This window comes from Gorilla gorilla, chromosome X (assembly GCF_029281585.2).
Source record: "Gorilla gorilla gorilla isolate KB3781 chromosome X, NHGRI_mGorGor1-v2.1_pri, whole genome shotgun sequence".
Lineage (NCBI taxonomy): Eukaryota > Metazoa > Chordata > Mammalia > Primates > Hominidae > Gorilla > Gorilla gorilla.
In genome coordinates this window covers 129,012,671-129,038,771 of record NC_073247.2, presented here as the reverse complement: position 1 = coordinate 129,038,771, position 26,101 = coordinate 129,012,671, and positions in this window count along the sequence as shown.

Genomic DNA, 26,101 nt, shown 5'->3' with positions numbered 1-26,101 from the left:
AAAATAATGAAGCACATTGACCAGATCTAGAAAATAGCTTCAAAAGGGCAAATGTAAGAGTTATTGGCCTTAAACAGGAGGTAGAGAAAGAAATAGGGGTAGAAAGGGTATTCAAAAGGATAATAATGAGAACTCCCCAAACCTAGAGAAATATATCAATATCTATGTATGAGAAAGTGATAGAACACCAAGAAGGTTTAACCAAAAGAAGGCTACCTCAAGGCATTTAATAATCAAACTCCCAAAAGACAAGGATAAAGAAAGGATCCTAAAAGCAGCAAGAGAGAAGACACAAATAACATACAATGGAGTTCCACTAGGTCTGGCAGCCGACTTTTCAGTGGAAACCTTACAAGCCAGTAGAGAGTGGCATGATATATTTAAAGTTCTGAAGGAAAGAATACTTTTACACTAGAATAGTATATCTATCAAAAATACCCTTCAAGCATGAAGGAGAAATAAAGACTTTCCAAGACAACCAAAAGCTGAGGGATATATTTTGGATGCACCAAAATCTCAGATATATATATATATATATATATATATATATATATGTGTGTGTGTGTGTGTGTGTGTATATGTGTATATATATATATGTGTGTGTGTGTGTGTGTATATATATGTGTGTATATATATATATCTGTATGTGTGTATATATATATATCTGTATGTGTGTATATATATATCTGTGTGTATATATATATCTGTACATATATATATGTATGTGTATATATATATATATATATATATATATATATACAGGCAACCAAAGCCAAAGTGGACAAATGGGATCACATCAAATTAAAAATATTCATCACAGTAAAGGAAACAATCTACAAAGTGAAGAGGCAACTCACAGGATGGGAGAAAATATTTGCAAACTATTCATCTGTATTAGTCCATTCTAAAGCTGCTAATAAAGACATATCCAATACTGGGTAATTTATAAAAGTAAGAGGTTCAATTGACTCACAGTTCCACATGGCTTGGGAGGCCTCAGGAAACATATAATCATGGCAGAAGGGGAAGCAATCATGTCCTTCTTCACATGTGGGCAGCAAGGAGAAGTGCTGAGTGAAGCAGGGAAATGTCTCTTATAAAAGCATCAGATCTCGTGAGACCTCACTCACTATCATGAGAACAGCATGGAAATAACTGCCCCCGTGATTCAATTACCTCCCACTGGGTCCCTCCCATGACATGTGGGGATTATGGGAACTACAATTCAATATGAGATTTGGGTGGGGACACAGTCAAACCATATGATTCCACCCCTGGCCTCTCCCAAATCTCATGTCTTCACATTTTGGAACACAATCATGCCTTTCCAACAGTCCCCCAAAATCTTAATTTATTTCAGCATTAACTCTAAAGTCCAAGTCCAAAGTCTCATTTGAGACAGGACAAATACCTTCTGCCTATGAGCCTGTAAAATCTAAAGTAAGTTAGTTACTTCCTAGATACAATGGGGGTACAGGCATTGGGTAAATACACCCCTTCCAAATGGAAGAAATTGGCCAAAAGAAAGGGGCTACAGGCCCCATGCAAGTCTGAAATCCAGCGAGGCAGTCAACTCTTTAAGCTTCCAAAATGACCTCCGTTGACTCCATGTCTCACACCTAGATCACACTGATGCAAGAGGTGGGCTCCCATGGCCTAGGGCACCTCTGCCCCTGTGGCTTTGCAGGGTACAGCCCCGCTCCTGGTTGCTTTCACAGGCTGGCGGTGAATGTCCGCAGCTTTTCCAGGAGCATGGTGCAGGCTTTTATGCTCTGTCACCTCTTTAACGCTTTGCTGCTTAGAAATTCCTTCTGCCAGATACCATAAATCATCTCTCTCAATTTCAAAGTTCCACAGATCTCTAGGGCGGGGCAAAATGCCAACAGTCTCTTTGCTATAGCATAACAAGAGTGATCTTTGCTCCAGTTCCCAACAATTTCCTCATCTCCATCTGAGACCACCTCAGCCTGAACTTTATTGTCCATATCACTATCAGCATTTTGGTCAGAGCCATTCAGCAAGTCTCTGGGAAGTTTCAAACTTTCATAAATTTTCCTCTCTTCTTCTGAGACTAGAAAACTCCAAATTGTTCCAACCTCTGCCTGTTACCAAGTCCCAAAGTTACTTCACATTTTTGGGTATCTTTACAGTAGTGATCCACTACTTGGTACCAATTTACTGTCCATTCTTACATTGCTAATAAAGACATACCTGAGAATGAATAATTTATAAAGATGAGAGGTTTAATAGACTCACAGTTCAGCATGGCTGGCGAGTCCTCAGGAAAATTACAATCATGGTGGAAGAGGAAGCAAACACATCCTTCTTTACACGAGGGCAGCAAGGAGAAGGGCAGAGCAAAGGTGGAGGAAAGCCCCTTATAAAACCATCATATCTTGTGAAAACGCACCATCATGAGTACAGCATGGAGATAACTGCTCTTATAATTCAATTACCTTCCACCAGTTCCCTCCCATGACACGTGGGGATTATGGGAACTACAATTCAAGATGAGATTTGGGTGGAGACACAGCCAAACCATATCACTATCTGACAAGAGATTAATAACCAGAATATATAAGGAACTCAACTCTATAGGAAAAAATCTAATAATCTGATCAAAAAATGAGCAAAAAATCTGAATAGACATTTCATAAAAGAAGACATACAAATGGCATTAGGCGTGTGAAAAGGTGCTCAACATCATTGGTCATCAGAAAAATGCAAATCAAAGCCACAATGAAATATCATCTCACCCTTTTCAAAATGGCTTTTATCAAAAGACGGGCAATAACAAATGCTGGCAAAATATGAAGAAAACAGAACCCTCATACAATGTTGGTGGAAATGTAAATTAGTCAAACCACTGTGAAGAACAGTTTGGAGTTTTCTCAAAACACTAAAAATAGAGCTACCATATGATTCAGCCATCCCACTGCCGGGTATGTGCCCAAAATAAAGGAAATCAGTATATCAAAGAGATATCTGTTCTCCCATGTTTGTTGCAGCACTATTGACACTAGCCAAGATTTGAAAGCAACCTAAGTATCAACTGATGAATTGATAAACTGTGGTATTAATACATATACACAATGGCATGCAATTCAGCCATAAAGAAGAATGATATCCAGTCATTTACATCAACATGGATGGAACTGGAGGTCATTAGGTTAAGAGAAATAAGGCAAGCACAGAAAGAGAAACTTTGCATGTTCTCACTTATTTGTGGGAGCTAAAAATTAAAACAATTGAACTCATGGAGATAGAGAGTAGGAGTCTGGTTATCAGCAGCTTGGTGGGGTAGTTGGGTTGTCAGAATAAGTGGGGATGGTTAATGTGTATGAAAAGTAGTTAGAAAGAATGAGTAAGACCTAGTATTTGATAGTACAACAGGGTGACCTGGTCAGTAATAATTTAATTGTACATTTTAAACTATAACCGTATAACTGGATTGTTTGTAACACAAAGTATAAATGCTTGAGATAATGGATACCCCATTTACCTTGATGTGATTATTAAATACTGCATGCCTGTATCAAAGTATCTCATGTACTCTGTACATATATGCACCTACTATGTACCCACAAAAATTAATAGTAAAAATTTTTTTAAAAAGAAATGGGCTAGTTTCAACAGTTATGATGGTGAACACCTTGGAGAGTCCCTGTGTTCATAGAGGGTGGAGTAAAGCAGCTGAAAAAAATCACCTGGAGTGTTTAGTAAAGCACAACTTGCTGGGCCCCACCTGCAGGGCTTCTGATTCCGAAAGTCTGAGGTGGGGTTTCAGAATTTGCATTTCTACAAGTTCCCAGGATCAGCTGCTGCTGGTGGTCCAGAGATCACGTTTTGAGAATTACTGTTGTAAAGTACTCAGGGAATGTTTTAATGCACCTCTTTTATGAATAGGTAAAATCAACAAATGGTGCATTGAACAATCAGAACTGATGACTTATAACCTGAAAGCCCATTTATTATTTTGCCTCTCAGTGTTGCTTCAATGTTTATTTAGTAATGAAGATATTGTCCTTCTCACAGATGAAAACCTCAGCAGATGTAGACTTTTGAAAGTCTCTCACCGGGCAATTTTTCAATTACTAAGGCATCACAATCCTGTGCTTTGGCACTGTTAAGAGAATTGCCTGTATAGAATAATTTTAAGTGGGTCTCGTCATCCATTCCAGGTGCAAACCCAAATAACAAAAGCTTTGATGGTTCTATGAAAAAAAGAAGATACAGTGGCTGAAGAAACTTTAGTTTGTAGGTAGTGTAATCTTGGTGACTTTCTTTCTTTTCCTTCTGCCTTGGAGAAAGAAGAAAAAAGTATCTCTGAAAGAAGAGAATTGAAATCTGTGAGGGATGGCTTCAGAAACATCTATCAACAAAAGCAGTTACATAAATGATTTCTGAGTCTGAAGCACTTATGCCTGGTGGCGAGAAGAACTTCAACGCCTTTTGCAGTCAAACTAGTACGAAATGTTAGAGTGATGTATCCACTCTAGTCAGTGTTTTGCTATATGATATTAACCTAGGGCAATTAGAAAAGAAATTTCTACCCGAAGGCTGGAGATAAAACCATGGTTAGATAAAGCTATGTTTGATAATGCTTAAGAGGTAACAAGAAAAGGGTCTGATCTGACCTAGAGTTAGTTAAAATTCCTCTGGAGTCCAGGTAAAAAAACAGGTCCCTATCTTCCCAAGTGTTCCCCACATCTTAGGAAATAAAATGTATATTAAATAGGAAACATGAAAATTTATGCACTGGAAATCTAAATTTATAAAAGTAAAATAAAATAATTTAGAAATAGACATCACCAGTTATTTCCATATGAAAAATTGAAAAATAAAAGAAGCAGGAGAAAAAATTAGGGAATGTTAAAACTTCATTGTCCGTGCTCAATAAACACACACACTTTGAATTAACTTTTGTTTCTTGTGGGTATACATTTTATGTCAGATTATACTTAAATTGCCTCAACAGATGTTAAGCCCTTACTATGTGTCAGGTACTGTGGTAGTTGCTTTACCTATAATAGTTATTGAGTAATAAAATATGTATTAATCAGGGCAATTAATATGAGCTAATGTAATAATTCTACAATTTTCATGTCATAATACAGTATCTTTTTCTCTCATATCTCAGTCTATTCAGATATTGATGACTGCCTTTCCACAGAGTTTTCCAAAGAGTGACTCAGGGACACAGGCTCTGTGTATTTAGTAATCGCCCGTTATATAAGACTTTCTCAGAATGCTATGCTAGATCCTCTGCCTTTTGCTAGCCATCAAGCCAAGAATGAACATGGAGGATTATGTGGATTGTTTTATGTCCAGGCCTGCATGTGGTACACATCATTTCTGTCCATATTGCATTGGCCAGAACTCAATCAAATTCTACAACTTAATTTCAAAAGAGGCTAGGAAATATAGTCTTCCTCTGTGGTCATGTAGATGAAATGGGACTGGTTAGCATCTAGCCAGTCTCTCCCATAATAGGAGGAAGATATTTTACAGATAGGAAACTGAAGCTTAATGAATTTCGGGGAGCTAGGAGAAGGTATTTAATCCAAGATTTGAACACAAGTGTATATGATTCAAAAAGGACGTATTTTTCAACACTGCTTTATGAACTAACAACGAAAAATATTCTTGCAATGTTCTAGGTTTTCCTGAAAGTATATATAGAGGGAGAGGATAGGATATGACATTTGATGATGAGAATAGAAACTATTTATTTGGGGTTCATTGAAGTTTCTGTTACTCTCTCGAAATTTGTAAAGGAAAGTCTAAGATGGGGAAGACATGGGGAGATTAGATTCATAGGATCCTGTCCTCAATATTTATTGCCACCTTAATCCACCCAGAAAACTGGTTACTATCTGGAATAACAATTAGGGGATGTGTCTCTGGCTGTTTTTTTGTACTTGCTATCTTCCTTCCAAAAGTTGTTTGACAGTATTGTTTATTGCTTTTCATTATTCCTCTTTGTTATTGTTCTGCCACTGGATGAATCTAGCAATACTTTAGCAAATGCCAAAGCATCTCTGTTTGATGCAAATCAAAGGTGCCGGGGCAGCCAAAGTACCATAGAAAGATATATAGCTTAACATCTACTACTCACTACCATGCCATATGTTTTTCCAGAAGCCAGGTGTTTATCCTCAGCTCTCTTTAACTGGGCTGGTATCACAGAGATGGAGAGTTTAGGGGTTGCCATACTGTGAGAGCCACATGATCAAATTTGTACCTTAGTCAAAACAGGAAACAGGCAGCATTTTTCTCTGCCTTTCTGTGCCCTTTTCTTCATCTTTCCCAGCCATGTCATTTTTCAACCAAAACCCTATCAATTTATATTGCTGTCTGTTATCCCTGCCAAAGTGGCCACTAATTAGTAATATCTTAGTGTAAATTAATTTAGTGTTTCTATACCACCTGGAAGCATTTTTTAAAAGTTAATCAAGCTTGTTTTTTTTTTTTTATATGTTTGTGGGTTAGCAATTCTGAAACTACTTTATGTATATAATGGGGTTGGACAAATCTCTCTCTATATATATATGCATTTGTGTGTATGTGGAAAGATAGATACAGAGATAAATATAGAGCTGTGTTATACATGGGTTAATGTGTATATATGTATATGTATATACATACATATATACATACATATACATGTACATATACATATACGTATACGTATACATATACATAGATATTTCTAGAGGGCCCAGAAAGAGGGATAACTCAATAGCAATAGTACAACAAGCACAGAGGTCATGGTTTCTAAATACCACTCACCAGTAAAAGGAAACAGTGATCTTTGGAGAAATGGTTAATTCTAGAGCTGGGGTAGGAAAAATACAGAATTATCTTGGTACCATGAAGTAAGAAAGCGTTTAAAACAACAGATGGTAGTATGTCATAAGGACATAGTAGTTACCCCAAAAGAGTGTCCAATAGACAAAACTGGACAATGATAATATTATATCCTAAAGGCCAAAATAAATATCTCTTGAGTCCATAGCAATATGAATTAATAATTGGTTTGTATTCTAATTATGATGGTGATTACACAAATTTTTGCTTAAGATAAAATTTCATAGAAGTACACACATACATATATGCAAACATGCAAAAGATCTCATGTAAAGCCACTAGGAAAATCCATGGAACCAGGCACAGTGGCATGTTCCTCTAGTCCTAGCTACTTGGAGGTTGAGGTAGTATGATTATTTGAGCCCAGGACTTTGGGGCTGTAGTGAACCTGGACAACAAAGTGAGACCCAGTCAAAAACAAAACAAAAACACAAACAAAAAGAACAATTCTTCCCCCAAAAATCTACAAGTGAATTCCAAATCCAAGTTAGGTATAGTTACTAAGTATAGTAATGTGGTACAAAAACCATCAATTTCTTGGTTTTGATGACGTACTATGTTTATGTAAGATATACTCTTTGGGGAAATCTGAGGAAGGGTATATGGAAACTCACTGTACTAGTTTTGCTACTTATAATTCTAAAATTATTTCAAATAAAAGTCATCAAAATAGGAAGAAAGAGAGGAAATCAAACAATCTCTCTTTGCAGATGGTATGATTCTCTACTTTTAAAAACTCCATAGTTTCTGTGTGAAAGCTCCCAGAACTGATAAACAACTTAAATAAAGTTTCAGGGTATAATATTAATGTATATAAATCAGTACCATTTCTATACACCAACAATGTCCAAGCAGAGAGCCAAATCAAGAATGCAATCTCATTTACAATATCCACAAAAATAATAAAATACCTAGGAATACAGCTAACCAGGGAGGTGAAATAAATCTACAATGGGAATTACAAAACCCAGCTGAAAGAAATCAGAGACAACACGAACAAATAGAAAAACATTACATGTTCATGGACAGGAAGAATCAATATTGTGAAAATGGCCATCCTGCCCAAAGCAATTTACAGATTCAATGCTATTTCTACAATACTTCCAGTGTCATTTTTCACAGAATTAGAAAAAAAACTATGTTAAATTTCATATGGAACCACAAAAGAGACCGAATAACCAAGGCAATCCTAAGCAAAAAGAACAAAGCCAGAGGCATCACGGTATCTGACTTCAAAAAGCTTTGTTAGTCTACAGTAATCAAAACAGCATGATACTGGTAAAACAAACAAACAAACAAACAAAAAACAACAAGAAAAAGCAGACACATAGACCAATGGAACCAGTTAGAGAACACAAAAATAAAGCTGTACATCTACAACCTTCTGATCTTTGACAAAGTTGACAAGAAAAAGTAATGGGAAAAGGACTCCCTATCCAATAAATTGTGCTGGGATAACTGGCTAGTAATATGCAGATCATCAAAACTGGACCGCTTCCTCTCATCACATACAAAAATAAACTCAAAATGGACTTAAGACTTAAGACCTAAAACTATGGAAACTCTAGAAGAAAACCTAGGAAATACCATTCTAGACATCAGCCTTGGGAAAAAAAAAATTATGACTAAGTCCTCAAAAGCAATTGTAACAACAAAAATTTTGACAAGTGAGACCTAATTAAACTAAAGAGCTTCTGCTCAGCAAAACAAACTATCAACAGAGTAAAGAGACAACCTACATAATGGAAGAAAATATTAGTAAACTATGTATTTGATAAATGTCTAATATTCAAAATCTATACGGAACTTGACAGGCAAAAAACAAACAAAAAACAACCCCATTAAAAAGTGGGCAAAAGACATGAACAGACACTTCACAAAAGAAGACATACACACAGCCAACAAGCATAAGAAAAAATGCTGAACACCATCATTAGAGAAATGCAAATCAAAACCACAATGAGATACTATCTTACACCAGTCAGAATGACCATTATTAAAAATAAAAAAGCAACAGACACTGGCAAGGCTGTGGAACAGGGAATGCTTATACACTGTTGGTGGCAATGTAAATTAGTTCAGCAATTGTGGAAAGTAGTTTGTAGACTTCTCAAAGAACTTAGAACTAGCTTTCAGCTCAGCAATCACATTATTAGGTATATATCCTCCCCAAAACAAATTGTTCTGCCAAAAAGAAAATGCACACATATGTTCATTACAGCACTATTCACAATAGCAAAGGCATGGAATTAACCCAGTTGTCTATCAAAAGTGGACTGAATAAAGAAAATTGGCACATATACACCATGGAATAATATGCAGCCATTAAAAAGGGCATGATTACTTCCTTCGCAGCAATATGAATGCAGCTGGAGGCCATTATCCTAAGTGAATTAATGCAGGAACAGAAAACCAAATACCACATGTTCTCACTTATGTGGAAGCTAAGCATTGCGTACACATGGACAACAGACACTGGGACTACTTGAGGGGGGAGGGTGGGAGGCAGGTGAGGGTTGAAAAACTACCTGTTGGGTACTATGCTCACTACTTGGGTATCAAAATCATTTGTACACCAAACCCCCACAACATGCAATTTACCCACGTAACAAACCTGCACATGTACCCCCGAACCTAAAATTAATGTTGAGAAAAGAAAAATAAAATAATTTCAAAATAAAAAGGTTTTGTTTAAAACATACTTGAGTAAAATAAATAAATAGGGTATAAGCAACAAATCTCCCATACAGAAGAACTCTATATAATAAATGTAGAAGGAATAAAGGAAATTAAAATATCACCATTAAAGTACTGTAGTAATATTTGCTACAGTCAAAATGCACTAGTGAATGCTGAAGTTAACAGGCAAAATTTAAGGAGAAACAGAATATCTATGCAGCCTCAAACTCTTTCCTTCCAAATATATATTGATTACAATGAAAAAATAATAAACTTACAGCAGGGAAACCTCGTAGACACCATCTTAACCAGGTAATCAAGGTTAAAATTATTTACCTATTGATATACTGAGCAGGGTACAACACCTCTATGGCATTCTTTTCAAAAGTTTATAACCTCTGTCTGACTATGAGAAAACATCAGACAAAGCCAAATTGAGGGTTTGTATGAACAGTACTCCACAAAAATACCTGACCTGTACTCTCCAAAAGTGTCAAGGTCATAAAAGACCAAGTAACTTTCACAGATCGTGGGAGGCTTTTTATCCATTCTGGAAAATTCTCAGCCATGTCTTCATATTATGCATCCCCCACCCTATCCCTTAATATACATGACAATCTTTATTTTTCTTCTTTTTAGTTATATGTATGTTGAACCTTCTCAGGTTATCACTAATGTCTCTTGACCTCTATTTCATATTATATTTTTCATATCTTTGTGTTGCTCTGCTGTATTTTGTGATCCTCTCTTCAGCTGACTACAGTTTGCTGTTTAATCCTTGTATTTTACTCATAATGGTTATTTTTCTCATTTCCCAAAGATATGTTTGGTTCCTATTCAAATTTCCTGGTCTTTTTAATGAGTCTGTTAACATTGCTTACATTTTTTATTCTGTCTTTCATTTCTTTAAAATGTAAGACATTTATTTTACATCCCATATTTTATAATTCAAATAGTTCAGCGTCTGAAGTAGTCTTAAGCCACATAACAATAATTTCAGTCAACAATGGGCCACATATACAATGGTGGTCCAATAAGATTGTAATGAAGCGTATATAGAAACTTGATATATGGTGTTTGATATTGGCATTGCAGATTAAGTAGGGGAAATTACTGATATTAAGTAATGGGGCTAATATATATGGTTTTCCATATGAAATAATCTATATAAATAAACATATGTATACCATCTAGGTTTGTGTAAGTACACTCTACAATGTTTGCACGATGACAAAATCGTCTAAGGACGCATTTTTCAGATCTCCCTGTCATTAAGTGACACATGACTGTATTTGAAGGCCTAATTGTGCTTTATTTGTTGTTCAGTTTATTATTTTTATGATATCCTGCTTACTGCATGTTTAATTTATTTTTAATTTTATTTTTTAAATTTTATTTTTCCATAAGTTATTGGGGTACAGGTGGTATTTGGTTACATGAGTAAGTTCTTTAGCGGTGATTTGTGAGATTTAGGTGCACCCATCACCTGAGCAGTATAAACTGCACCATGTTTGTAGTCTTTTATCCCTTGCCCCCTCCCACTCTTCCCACCAAGTCCCCAAGATCCATTGTATCGTTCTTATGACTTTGTGTCCTCATAGCTTAGCTCCCACGTATCAGCAAGAACATACGATGTTTGGTTTTCCATTCCTGAGTTACTTCACTTAAAAGAAATCCTTCCTAATTCATTCTATGAAGCCAGCATCACCCTAATACCAAAACCAGGAAAGGACATAACCAAAAAAGAAAACTACAGACCAATATCCTTGATGAACATAGATGCTAAAATCCTTAACAAAATACTTGCTAACCGAATCTAACAAAATATCAAAAAGATAATCTACCATGATCAAGTGGGTTTCATACCAGGGATGCAGGGATGGTTTAACACACGCAAGTCAATAAATGTGATACACGACATAAACAGAATTAAAAACAAAAATCACGCAATCATCTCAATAGACGCAGAAAAAGTATTCAACAAAATCCAGCATCACTTTATGATAAAAACTCTCAGCAAAATCAGCAAACAAGAGACATACCTCAATGTAATAAAAGCCATCTATGGTAAACCAACAGACAATATAATACTGAGTGGGGAAAAGTTGAAAGCATTCCCTCTGAGAACGGGAACAAGACAAGGATGGTTGCTGTCACCACGTCTCTTCAACATAGTAGTGCAAGCCCTAGCCGGAGTAATCAGAAATAAAGGGCATCCAAATCGGTAAAGAGGAAATCAAACTGTTATTGTTTGCTGATGATGTGATCATTTACCTTAAAAACCCTAAGGACTGCTCCAGAAAGTTCCCAGAACTGATAAAAGAATTCAGCAAAGTTTCCAGATACAAGATTAGTGTACACAAATCAGCATTTAAATTTTTTTAATGTAGATCGCGTGATGTATTTTTATAGCGGGCATACTCTGATGGGTGATTGGAAGATGTGTCCCTGTATTCATTATTCGTGCTCGCTTTTTTCTCTAGTGCTACAAACCTAAGAACAACTGGTATCAATTTTCTGGTTTGTGGTTTCTTAGCCCTGTAATTCTCTAATCTAAGAATTCTCAGGAGGAAGTATTTGTTTGTTTGTTTCTCCCAAAAATAAGATAAATAAAATTTTCATGGTGTCCCTTTGCAAGCAGATGGACTATTTTCTAAAATAGCCTTTCACTGAGGATTTAGTCCTTCATGGGTCCCAGCTTAATGCTGGGATTTTTGTTCCAACTTCCATTTTGCTAAGTTCCATTTTGCTAAGGGCCAAATCCTTGTCTGCTGATCTTTCACAGTGTTTACAACTCAAGCTTTTTAGGTACAGACATCTTCAGATATTTCCAGGGCATCCATAGGGCTTTTGTCAGGTAACCATAAGGTTTTCAGTTCTCTTTTTGCTTTTGATTTGGAGATTCTTCATATTTTCTCGTGAGATTAGTCTTACATATAAAAAGAATGTAATGTTTTATAAAACATTTCTTAATCTCTTATATACAGAAGTTTTTAAGGTATCATGTCTGTCACATCATTGAAAATATACATGTCTAATAGTTCTTTAAATTTGTTAGTGAATGCTATACCTACTTAGTATGATTTAACTGTATATATTTGCAATGTTTGTCTGTTCTAATTATATGTGAGTCATTATGGCCACAAGTATAGAACTTCCGTACCTGCCATGACCCATTTCTCATTTTCAATGAAGATTCAGATTCAGCTGAAAAAATATGCCTAGTGTCCCATGTATAGCAAGTAAAATTATTTAACATATTATTTTGCTCCATGCATTCTTATTCAGTTATGAAAGTATAACAATACTTGAAAGTGGAAAACACTTTGGGATAGCTTTGTTTTAATTACGTTGACATTGACACTATCCCTTTTCTTTCTTCAATGAGTATAAATTTTTAAAGAATTAATGTCTTAACTTATTATGAATGGAAATATTAAATAACCGTAAGGAAATATGTCTAACAGATAGCCAAAATTAACAAAGAAATCCCCACATTTCCCATAAGGATAACGTAGCCGTGCATTTGGATATGCTTAAACCTCCTAATATATACTTTATGTTTTACAACTGCAAAAAGGACATACTAAATCTAAGCTTTGAAGACATATTTTGTCCCCTAAATCTTTTAAAAATTAAATATTTTATTGAAATTATTTCAATTAGAATGAAGATTTTTATCTGGCTGATTTTTCAGGGTTGTTAACTTTATTCTAGCTAAGACTCATATTTAAATGATTTAGGACATTTGTAACTGCCAGATTCTTTGGTGTTCTGTGCCCCTTGGAGTTTTGGGTGTGTTTAGTTGTCCATGCAGTCCTTCAATATAAGAAGTAATTTAACAACCTTCTTTTTTTAAGCTAGCGCTACGCTGCTGTTGTTTTTTAAATATAATAAACTGTAAATATATTTCTAATTACTTCATCAGTATTTTTGAGGAATGTATGTTGATATATGAATCATCTGCTTTCAGAATTTAATGGAACATAAGAATTGTGTTTGTGTATTTTTATATCTGTAGACATATAGATATTTCAGGACCCCTTTTTGACAGCCAAATAATCTGAGGTCTACCCATCCTGTATCTTTTTAAAAAATCATGACTCTTTGAGAAAAGATTGTTGTGAGTGGTTTTATGGACTGCCTGCAGTAACTCTGTGACCTCTGAGGGTTATGCTGCTCACACTTTGGGCTCATTACTATACCTGAGTTGATGTATGTTTTATCTACTGCATCTGAGTGTGCTTCTTAGTGCTGCCAATAGAAGATTATAAAACCATTTGGTAGTGAGTCAAGGTCATAATTTGTTAAACAAAAAGAAAAAATAATAGCTAACATTTATTTAGTGCCTGTTATGTTCCAGGTACTTTAAATGTATTTCCTCATTTAATCCTCACAACAACACTAAAGTACTATTTTCATCTCCACTTTTTTTTCAGAGACAGGAACCGAAGCACAGATAAATTATCTAACTATGTCATATAGTAAGTACAAAAAGGTTAGGATTAGAACTCTACCTGGTTTATCCCTTTCACCATCATGTAATAATGCCTCTCAGAAGCAAGGGTACTTAGATGACAAATAACAGAAAAAAGATAAAGACATGTTGCTGTTCCATTTTATTAAAACACCTCAAGTCAACTTTGGACAGAGGCAATATGTAAAGGTCCAGGAGCACCAGGTAGTGTCCAAAACATCTGCAAAGCAGTGTTAGAAGCTAAAGTTGAAGAAGGAATATAGGAGAACATATATGAGCCTGTGATTGCAGCAATTCAGAAAGATTGTTAAGTGTAGCAAATTCTAAGAGCTTGTTAACGATGGTTAATTGTTGTTCCGACATTTACTACAGTGCTTCTGAGGCCTTCAAAAATTAAATGCTAAATATGTGCATGGCTCTTTACATTACTTGAGCCTCACAACTACCTATGAGGCTAACACAGTGTTGACCTATTTTACAGACAACAAAACTGTGACCATAAGAAATAATTAATTTACCCAAGATTACACAGCTGAGTAAATTCCACAACTGTTTTTTTAACTGATGTATAATATTTGTTCTTTGTACATATTTATGAGGTAAATATATTTTGTTACATGTATAGAATGTGTAATGATTAAGTCAGGGAATTCAGAGTATCCATTACCTCGAGTTTTTATCATTTCCATGTGTTTGGACTATTTCAAGTGATCTCATCTAGGTATTTTGAAATATACAGTAAATTTTAATTAACTTTAGTCACCCTACTCTGCTATGAAACATGAGAACTTATTTCTCCTATCTAACTGTAGGTTTTTACCCCTTAACCAACCTCTCTTCATCCCCTCTACCCCCTCACACGCACACCCTTTCCAGCCTCTATATCTATCACTCTGCTCTTTACGTAATCAGCTTTTTTAAGATCCCACATATGAGAGAGAACATGTGATATTTGTATTTCTATGCCTGGATCATTTTACTGATTATAATGACCTCCAGTGCTATCCATGTTGTTGAAAATAAAATGATTTCAAAGGGAATGCTTCCAGTTTTTGCCCATTTAGTATGATATTGGTTGTGGGTTTGTCATAAATAGCTCTTATTATTTTGAGATACGTTCCATCAATACCTAGTTTATTGAGAGTTTTTAGTAGGAAGCGCTGTTGAATTTTGTCGAAGGCCTTATCTGCATCTATTGAGATAATCATGTAGTTTTTGTCATTGGTTCTGTTTATGTGATGGGGTACGTTTATTGATTTGTGTATGTTGAACCAGCCTTGCATCCCAGTGATGAAGCCAACTTAATCCTGGTGGATAAGATTTTGATGTGCTGCAGAATTCGGTTTGCCAGTATTTTACTGAGGATTTTCTCATTGATGTTCATCAAAAAAATTCATCCAAAAATTCATCAAAATTCATCAAAAAACTTATTTTTTGTTGTGTCACTGCCAGGTTTTGGTATCAGGATGATGCTGGCCTCAAAAAATGAGTTAGGAAGGATTCCCTCTTATTCTATTGTTTGGAATAGTTTCAGAAGGAATGGTACCAGCTCCTCTTTGTACCTCTGGTAGAATTCAGCTGTGAATCTGTCTGGCCGTGGACCTTTTTTGGTTCATAGGCTATATTACTGCCTCGATTTCACAAGTTTTATTGGTCTATTCACGGATTTGACTTCTTCCTGGTTTAGTCTTGGGAGGGTGTATGCGTCAAGGAATTTATCCATTTCTTCTAGATTTTCTAGTTTATTTGCATAGAGGTGTTTATAGTATTCTCTGATGGTAGTTTGTATTTCTGTGGGATTGGTGGTGATATCCCGTTTATCATTTTTTATTGCATCTATTTGATTCTTCTCTCTTTTCTTCTTTATTAGTCTGGGTATAGGTCTATCTATTTTGTTGATCTTTTCAAAAACCAGTTCCCGGATTCATTGATTTTTTTGAAGGGTTCTTCGTGTCTTTGTCTCCTTTAGTTCTCCTCTGATCTTAGTTATTTCTTGTATTCTGCTAGCTTTTGAATTTGTTTGCTCTTGCTTCTCCAGTTCTTTTAATTGTGGTTTTAGGGTATTGAATTTAGGTCTTTCCTGCTTTCTTTTGTGGGCATTTAGTGCTATAAATTTCCCTCTACACACTGCTTTAAAGGTGTCCCAGAGATTCTGGTACGTTGTGTCTTTGTTCTCATTGGTTTCAAAAAACATCTTTATTGCTGCCTTCATTTTGTTATTTACCCAGTAGTCATTCAGAAGCAGGTTGCTCAGTTTCCATATAGTTGTGTGCTTTTGACTGATTTTCTTAATCCTGAGTTCTAATTTGATTGCACTGTGGTCTGAGAGACTGTTATGATTTCCATTATTTTGCGTTTGCTGAGGAGTGTTTTACTTCCAATTATGTGGTCAATTTTAGAATAAGTACGATTTGGTGCTGAGAAGAATGTATATTCTGTTGAATTGGGGTGGAGAATTCTGTAGATGTCTATTAGGTCCACCTGGTCCAGGGGCGAGTTCAAATCCTGAATATCCTTGTCAATTTTCTGTCTCGTTGATCTGTCTAATATTGACAGTGGGGTGTTAAAGTCTCCCACTATTATTTTGTGGGAATCTAAGTCTCTTTGTAGGTCTCTAAGAACTTGCTTTATGAATCTGAGTGCTCCTGTATTAGGTGTATGTATATTTAGGATAGTTAGCTCTTCTTGTTACATTGATCCCTTTACCAGTATGTAATGCCCTTCTTTGTCTCTTTTGATCTTTGTTGGTTTAAAGTCTGTTTTATCAGAGACGAGGATTGCAATTGGCACAAGACAAGGATGCCCTCTCTCACCACTCCTATTCAACATAGTATTGGAAGTTCTGGCCAGGGCAATCAGGCAAGAGAAAGAAATAAAGGGTATTCAAATCTATCCATCTGACAAAGGGCTAATATCCAGAATCTACAAAGAAATTAAACAAATTTACAAGAAAGAAACAAACAACCCCATCAAAAAACATATGAAAAAAAGCCCATCATCACTAGGAACTAGACAATTGCAAATCAAAACCACAGTGAGATACCATCTTATTCCAGTTAGAATGGCAATCATTAAAAAGTCAGGAAACAACAGATGTTGGAGAGGATGTGAAGAAATAGGAACGCTTTTACACCACTGGCGGGAGTGTAAATTAGTTCAACCATTGTGGAAAACAATGTGGTGATTCTTCAATGATCTAGATCTAGAAATAGCATTTGACCCAGCAATCTCATTACTGGGTATATACCCAAAAGATTATAAATCATTCTACTGTAAAGATACATGCACACGTATGTTTATTGCGGCACTGTTCACAATAGCAAAGACTTGGAACCAACCCAAATGCCCATCAATGATAGACTGGATAAAGAAAATGTGTCACATACACACCGTGGAATACTATGCAGCCATAAAAAGGGTGGGTTCATGTCCTTTGCAGGGACGTGTATGAAGCTGGAAACCATCATTCTCAGCAATCTAACACAAGAACAGAAACCCAAACACTGCATGTTCTCACTCGTAAGTGAGAGTTGAACAATGAGAACACATGGACAGGGGAGTGCATCACACACCAGGGCCTGTCGGGGGGTGGGGGACTGGGGGATGGATAGCATTAGGAGAAATAACTAATCTAGATGATGGGTTGATGGGTGCAGCAAACCACCATGGCATGTAACAAACCTGCACATTCTGCACATGTACCCCAGAACTTAAAGTATAATAAAAAAATAAAATGATTTCATTTTTTATGGTCAAAATGTATTCTATTGTGTATATATACTGCATTTTTTCTATATGTTCATCTGTTGATGGAAACTTAGTTTGATTCAATGTCTTTGCTATTGTTAATAGTGCTGTAATAAACATGTCAGTGCAGGTATCCCTTTGATATACTGATTTATTTTACTCTGGGTTAATACCCAGTAGTGGAATTGCTGGATTGCATGGTAGTTCTATGTTTAGTTTTTTTGAGAAATCTCCATATTGTTTTCCACAGTGACTGTACTAATTTACATTCCCGCCAATGGTATATAAGAGTTCCCTTTTTTTCCACATCCTCACCAGTATCTGGTTTTTTTTTTTTGTTTTTTGTTTTTGTCATTTTAGTACTAGCCATTCTACCTGGGGTAAGGTGATATTGCGATTTTGATTTGAAAGCCCATGATTAGTGATATTGAGAATTTTTTCATATACATGTTGGTCATTTACACGTCTTTTTTGGAAAATGTCTATTCATGTTCTTTGCTCACTTTTAAAAGGCATTATTTGGAGTTCTTTAACTGTTAATTTTCTTGAGTTCCTTGTCTATCCTGGATAGTAGTCTCTTGGTGGGCCAATGCTTGTGCCTCATTGGTAGCAGTGGCAGGTGGAAAATGCCTGTCCTTGGGCCCCAGGGTAGCATAAACTGGCACTAGTGTTAGTGGGTCCAGGTGGACCAATTCTTGGGCATCCTTGTTTGGGTACCTGCAGTGGCAGTCATTGGGTGGGTGGGAGATTCCTTGGGCCCCGGGGCAGTGAGTGTGGCATGGGTGATGGCAGTAGGAGTGGTGATACAATTTTCTGGCTCCCAAGCAGTTCACGCTGGTGTGGACAGTGGCTGTGATGGGCTTGACAAGCCAGTCCCCAGACTTGCAGGTGGTGCATACAAGTGGGAGCCAGCTGTGATGGCAGCAACAGGTTTGGTGGGTCTGTCTTCACTCCCCTGGGAAGAGTGTTCAGGTGCCAACAGCGGTGGATGGAACAGGGTCGTTCCCAGGCCCCTGGATAATGTGCTTGGGTACTGTAGGATGGAGCAGAGCTGGACGAGGCTGCCCTCAGGCTCCCCAGTGGTGTGTGTGAGCTCTGGCTGTGGTGAGCAGGGGCAAGGTGATTCCCAGGGCCCCAGCAGAATGCTACAGTGGTTTTGGCAACAGCTATGGTGAGACCTTGCTCCAGGGGCAAGTGGGGTTGCTTTCAGTGACAGCAGCAATAAACAGTCAGCTGGAGAGTATCCACTTCAGGCCAATGTGGTGACTATAAGCAGGGTAGCCTTTCCTTAGCACGCTTAATTGTGCAGTTGCCCTCCTATTGGATGTGGTTGGATTGTTGCTAATGGCTCCTGCATTGGTCCTGGTAGGCAGCAGCCAGTGGTAGCTCCTGGATGCATACAGGGTATGTCAGTGAGGCATCAGGTATATGGAGATGCAGGGGCTGTTGGCCCCAGGGCAGGATGCAATCTGAGGGGCTGTGCTTTCAAAATGGTGCCATGCCATGGCTGCTTATGACTTAGGTGGGTATGGGTCCCTGTGAGATTTCTCTCTGGAGCAATGCCATTGCATGCTTTCCAGGCAGCTCCCTATGTTAGTCTCAGGGTATGTGTGAGTCAGGGGGCTCTCCTGTGGCTAGGATTGCAGAACTTCATGGTGGGAATACAGGCCACTGGAAATCTCTCATTTACTCTTTCCCTGAATTGGGGAGCCTCTTCAGGCTCCAGCCAATCTCAGCTGAGCAGGTTGCCTCACTTCCCTCTCCTTTCTTGCCTTAGGTGTTTCCTGTCATTTGTCTGTGAAATTCCAGCATTCACTCTTACATGATCAATTTGAAATATGATTATCTATTAGCTATTTTTGATACTTTTTGGAGGGGGCAATTACAACATGCATCTAGTCAGCCATCTTGAAGCCATAACTGGGTTTTAAGACTAATTTTGTTAGACTTCAAAACCTATGTACCACTGTATCATACTGCTTTTTGGGTGGAAGCATTTCAGATTTATCTCCTTTGTGCTTCTGTATTTGAAGGGACTTCACTAGCTTTTGACCAGCTTCATCCACTTTCACTAGCCCTCTTATTGAGACACATTTTTTGAATAGAGTGGGGAAATAAATTCCAAGGGAATGTTAACTGTGTAGAGAGTTGAGCAACAAGGTTCCAGGCTTAAACATTGTTATTCTATGGAGAAGTATCTTGTTCATAGGAGTATCTTGTATTAAGTGTCTTGTAGAACCCTTATACTTTTGGCATCTGGTCGTTTATTGTGTGAGAGTAGATCATTTGAGGTAACAATCTCAGACAAAAATGTTCCCAAATCATCCTGATTTTTAAAAATATCTCATTAACTAAATCACATTATCAACCCACATGCATGTCTATTTTCTGCCTGTACTACTTTTATAAGCTTTTATTTTCAAAAGTTTACCCCCTGTTGCATGATAACAGTAGTAACTCATTGATCTGGCAATATTAGGGGAAACTCTGTCCTTGTTCTGCTGAAAACAAGCCCTTTGCAATCTCTGCTCATTTTAGAGGGGTTTGGGTTTATTTTTTGTATTTCAAACTCAAAATTTTATAAAACTATAACATCTAATTGCAAAAAAGTCAAGTAAAAGTCCACTAGTATTTTAAAATGCAGAGAACCTTTGTATAGAACCATTATTCTTCATCTTGATCTGACTATAATCAGGCTTTTAATCAAAAGGTTTGGCATTTTTAAACACCTATGCTCCATCTGCTCATAATATCGGCAGTAAAATAAACTTTTGATGCTTGTTACTATAGCCTGCCTTGTGCTCCAGTAAATATGAGCTTAATAAAATATATAACCAAATTTTTGAATTAAATCCAAACTATTAATAATTTGCCAGACTAGCATTATGCCCATTAAAAAAATTAGAAGATTAAAGCTCCACTTTAACTCAGAAATAAACATTGCATAACCATTCTCCAATTTCCTATTATTTTCTTTTAACTATTCTGCAGTTGGAGTATGAGACCAGATGGCCTTCTACTTAGTGAGGTGAAAGACTAGGTTAAATAAAAGACACTTGATGGAAAAATCCATTACCCTCCTCTATTCTCTTCTGTTCAGTGACATTTAGGGAACTTACACTCTTGAATTTATGCACTATTTCCACAGGATGATGAAAGAAAGAGAACATCCTTCCTCAAGTTGATAACAATCAGACATTTCTATAATCCATTTAAACTTTTTCAGGCAGAGGCAATAAAGGTGAATGCAGTGGTATAACCAGAGAAGGGTATGAATCTCTTTTGTGCCTCTCCTCGCTGTGTACTGCTAGTAAGACTGAGCCTGGGCACACATCCCAGGGAGAGAAAACATTCTACTGGTGAAGAGTGTGGACTGTAGCTTTCAATAATGGAATTTGAATTACAGCTCTACCGCCTCCCAGCTTTGATATCTGTGGCAACTTATGTAACCACTTTCAAACCCTAGTTTCATAATCTGTAAAATAGTAAAATAGCCTATATTATCATGGTACTGTTTTGAAGATTAAATAAGATGACCCAGAAGGAGCCGTGATAGCCAACTAGACACAGCCAGGAGGAACATCTCCTACCAAGAGACCGGTACTTTGGGAAGACTGGCACACTCTGAACAGACCTTCAGAGGGAAGGCATTGAGAGTGGATGGAGGGAGGATGCAGGTGCTAGGCTGAAGGGGGAGGAAACTGAGAACAGTGCGCAGTGCTGCTGAGTACCAGGCCTCCTTCCTGTTCCTGGCCTCCAGAGACTCCTAAAGAAGGGGTGAGTTGAACAGGTGAGGAGTGCCCTGCTCTCACCATGAATTTCTAGAATTCCAGTGGCAGAAGACCCCAAGACCGTTACAGACACTTGAGATGGCAGAAGGAGCTGCTTAGAGAAGTGGCAGGAGCAGGCCTCCAGTCTGTGTGAAGCCCAGAGGGTTTGGGTACTTATGAGAAAGTCTGCAGTGGAGCACAGCCAGCAATACTCAACTCCCAAGGCCAGCCATATTCCTTTAGAAGACTTGAGCTTTAAGGTGACTGTTGGATCTGGACAGAGCAGGGAGATCTTGCCAGTGGGACAGGGCCAGACCGGTCTGAGTGTCCCCCTGTCTGCTGGCCTCTCCTGGGGTCCCAGCCTGGCTGTACCCACTCACTGTGCATCCTCATATGCCCAACCACAGCACTCCCTGGAAGCCCTCATCATAGCTCCTTTGCTGGAAGACCATGCCTGACCATTACAGGGGTCCAGGAAACTCACTCACCAACATGCAGCACCACACGAGCACCTTCCTTACATCACAGCCTCTCCTGCTGTTTTGCCATCATGCACTTGTCCACAGCTCCCCACCCCACCACTTTTCCAGTGGGCACTCACAAACAGACCTCCTCTCTTCTCCCCCACTAATGTGTGTATGCACACACATCCCTCCACACCACTGCTGCCAGTAGGAGCCCACCCTGATGAACCCCCTGTGGCTGATGCTCAGGCACACAGCTGAGCCACCACCACTGGTGCAAACATGCACACAGATTCTGGCAACCTTGCCCCCATTAGTGCCCTATCCCTGCTGCTGCTTTCACTGGTAAAAGTGTGCACAGGAATGCCACTGCCCTTCTTCAACTGGTGCCCAACCCCAGTCAGTGTTCATGCACCTTGCCATGGTACTGTGGCTGCTGGAATGTACCAGTGAGCATGTACCACTCCCACCAGCCTGATGAAGTGCTTTGGCCAGCACCACACATGACTGTTGTGGCTAGCAGGTTGGGAACACCTAGGCCCCTCCAGTGCAGCAGGATGAGCTAGAGAACAAAGCTGGGGGCCTGGTATCAGACCCCCAGAGTTAGAGCATGCATCCCAAGAGTGTTAAGCCAAGCCTAGACCCCCTTAATTTACCCAGAAACAAAGCCAGTTTACTGAACCCACCTTAAACCACAATCAAACACTCAAGGGCATCAAAGAAGATAAAGGCAAAAAACTCCATCTGAAGGACAGAAACTTATAAGAACTTAAAAGATTGAAGGAACACCAGCCTACAGATTAGAGAGAACCAGTACAAGAACTCTGGTAACTCAAAAGACCACAGTTTTCTTACCTTCAAATGACCATACTAGTTCTCCAGCAATGGTTCTTAACCAGGCTGAAATGGCTGAAATGACACACATATAATTCACGATATGGATAGCAATGAAAATCATTGAGATTCAGGAGGAAGTCAAAACCCAATCCAAGGAATTTAAATAATAAAATAAAATTATACAGGAGTGGAAAGACAAAATAGCCATTTTAAGAAAGAACCAAACTGATCTGACAGAGCTGAAAAACCCATTCAATAATTTCATAATATATTAACAGTAAAATAGACCAAGTTTAGGAAAGAATCTCAGAGATCAAAGACTGGTTCTCCAACATAACTCGATCAAACAAAAACAAAGAATAAAGAATAAAGAAGAATGTATAAAACTTCCAAGAAATGTGGGATTATGAAAAGAGATGAAATTTATGACACATTGGTGTCTCTGACAGTGAGGGATTGAAAGCAAGCAACTCGAAAAACATATTTGACGATATCATCCATGAAATTTCCCCAACCTCACTAGAGAAGCCAATAATAAAATTAAGGAAATGAAGAGAACCCCTGCAAAATACTGTAAAATATAAGCATTCCCAAGACATAGTCACCAGATTTTCCAAAGTCAAAACTAAAGAAAAAATGTTAAAGGCAGCTAGAGAGAAGGGGCCGGACAACTACAAAGGGAATCCCAACAGGCCAAGAGTGGATCTTTCAACAGAAACCCTACAAGCCAGAAGAGATGGGGAGCCTATATTCAGCATTCTTTAAGATAAGAAAATCTAACAGGGAAATTTATATCTAGCCAAGCTAAGCTTTATAAGCAAAGGAGAAAGAAGAATCTTTTCAGACAAGCAAATACTAAGAAAATTTGTTACCACAAGATCTGCCTTAAAAGTGGTCCTTAAAGGAGTGCTAAATACAGAAAGGAAAGACTGTTAATGGCCACCATGGAAATACACGTAACTACATAGACCATTGGCACCATAAAGCAACTACACAATCAAGTCTGCTTAATAACCAGCTAACAACATGATGACAGGCTCAAATATGCATATATCAATATTAAACTTTAATGTAAATCGTCTAAATGCCCACAGAATGGCAAGTTGGATAAAGAAGCAAGAGCCAACTATATGCTTTCTTCAGGAGACCCATCTCAAATGGAATGACCTATAGTCTCAAAGAAAGGGATGGAGAAAAATCTATCAAGCAAATGGAAAACAGAGAAAAGCAGGGGATGCTATCTTAATTTCAGGAAAAACAGACTTTAAACCAACAATGATCATAAAAGACATGACATAATGGTAAAGGATTTAATTCAACAAGAAGACCTAACTATCCTAAATATACATGCACCCAATGCGGGAGCACACAGACTCATAAAGCAAGTTCTTAGAGACTATGAAGAGACTTAGATAGTCACGCAGTAATAGTAGGAGACTTCATCACCACCCCCCCAACAGTAACATAGTCCCATTCTGTAACAGTGACACAGTCTCATTCACAATAGCCACAAAAAGAATGAAATACCTAGGAACACATCTAACCAGGGAGGTAAATGATCTCTACAATGAGAATTGTAAAACACTGTTCAAAGAAATCAGAGATGACACAAACAAATGAAAAAACATTTCATGATCATGGATAGGAAGAATCAACATTGTTTAGATGGACATCCTGCAGAAAGCAATGTACAAGAGTCAATGCCGTTCCTATTAAACTACCAATGACATTCTTGACAGAATTAGAAAAAAATCAACTTTAAAATTTAAACGGAACCAAAAAAGAGCCTGAATAGCCAAGACAATCCTAAGAAAAAAAAAAAGCTGAAGGTATCACATTACCCAAATTCAAACCATACCACAAGGCTACAGTAACCAAAACAGCATGATACTGGTAAAAAAACAGACATGACCAGGCACGGTGGCTCACACCTGTAATCCTCGCACTTTGGGAGGGCGAGGCAAGCGGATCACCTGAGGTCAGGAGTTAAAAACCAGCCTGGCCAACACGGTGAAACCCAGTCTCTACTAAAAATACAAAAAAATTAGCCAGGTGTGCTGGCTCATGTCTGTAATCCCAGCTACTTGGGAGGCTGAGGCAGGAGAATTGCTTGTACCTGGGAGGTGGAGACTGCAGTGGGCCGAGATCGCACCACTGCACTCCAGCCTGGGTGACAGAGTGAGACTCCTTCTCAAAAAAAAAAAAAAACAGACACATGGACTGATGGAACAGAGTAGAGAGCACAGAAATAAAGCCATACACCTCAATAATTTGATCTTTGACAAAGCTAACAAAAACAAGCAATGGGGAAATGACTTTCTATTCAGTAAATAGTGGTAGGATAACTGGCTAACCATATGCAGAAGATTGAAAATGTATCATTTCCTTTCACCATATACAGAAACCAATTCAAGGTGCATTATAGACAAATGTGAAACCCAAAGCTATAAAGACTCTAGAAGTAAACTAGGAAGTACCATTCTGGACATAGGCCCTGGCAAAGATTTCATGATAAGGACTCAAATGCAATTGTAACAACAACAAAAATTGACAAGTAGGACCTAATTTTACTAAGAGCTTCTGCACAGCTAAAGAAACTATCAACAGAGTAAACATATGACTTACAGAATGGGCGAAAATATTTGCAAACTATGCATTTGACAAAGATCTAATATCCAGCATCTATAAGCAACTTAAATCAACAAGCAAGAAACAAACAACCCCATTGAAAAATGGGCAAAGAACATAAACATACACTTTTGAAAAGAAGACGTACATGTGGCCAACAAGCATATGAAAAAACGATCAACATTACTGATCATTAGAGCAATGCAAATGAAAACCACAATGTGATAACATTTCACACCAGTCAGAATGGCTATTTATTAAAAAGTCAAATAAATAAGAGATGCTGGTGAGGTTGTGGAGAAAGGAGAATGCTTATAAACTACTGGTGGGAATATAAATTAGTTCAGCCATTGTGAAAAGTAGTTTGATTCTCTCAAAACTTAAAATGAAACTACCATTTGACTCAGCAATGACATTACTGAGTACATACCTGAAGGAATATACATCATTCTACCATAGAGACAGCCACACGTGTATGTTCATCGCAGCACTATTCACAATAGCAAACATATAGAATCAACCTAAATGCTCATCAGTGAGTGGACAGGCATATGAAAAGGCGTTCAACATCATTGATTATCAGAGAAATGCAAATCAAAAGTACAATGAGACGTCATCTCACCCCAATT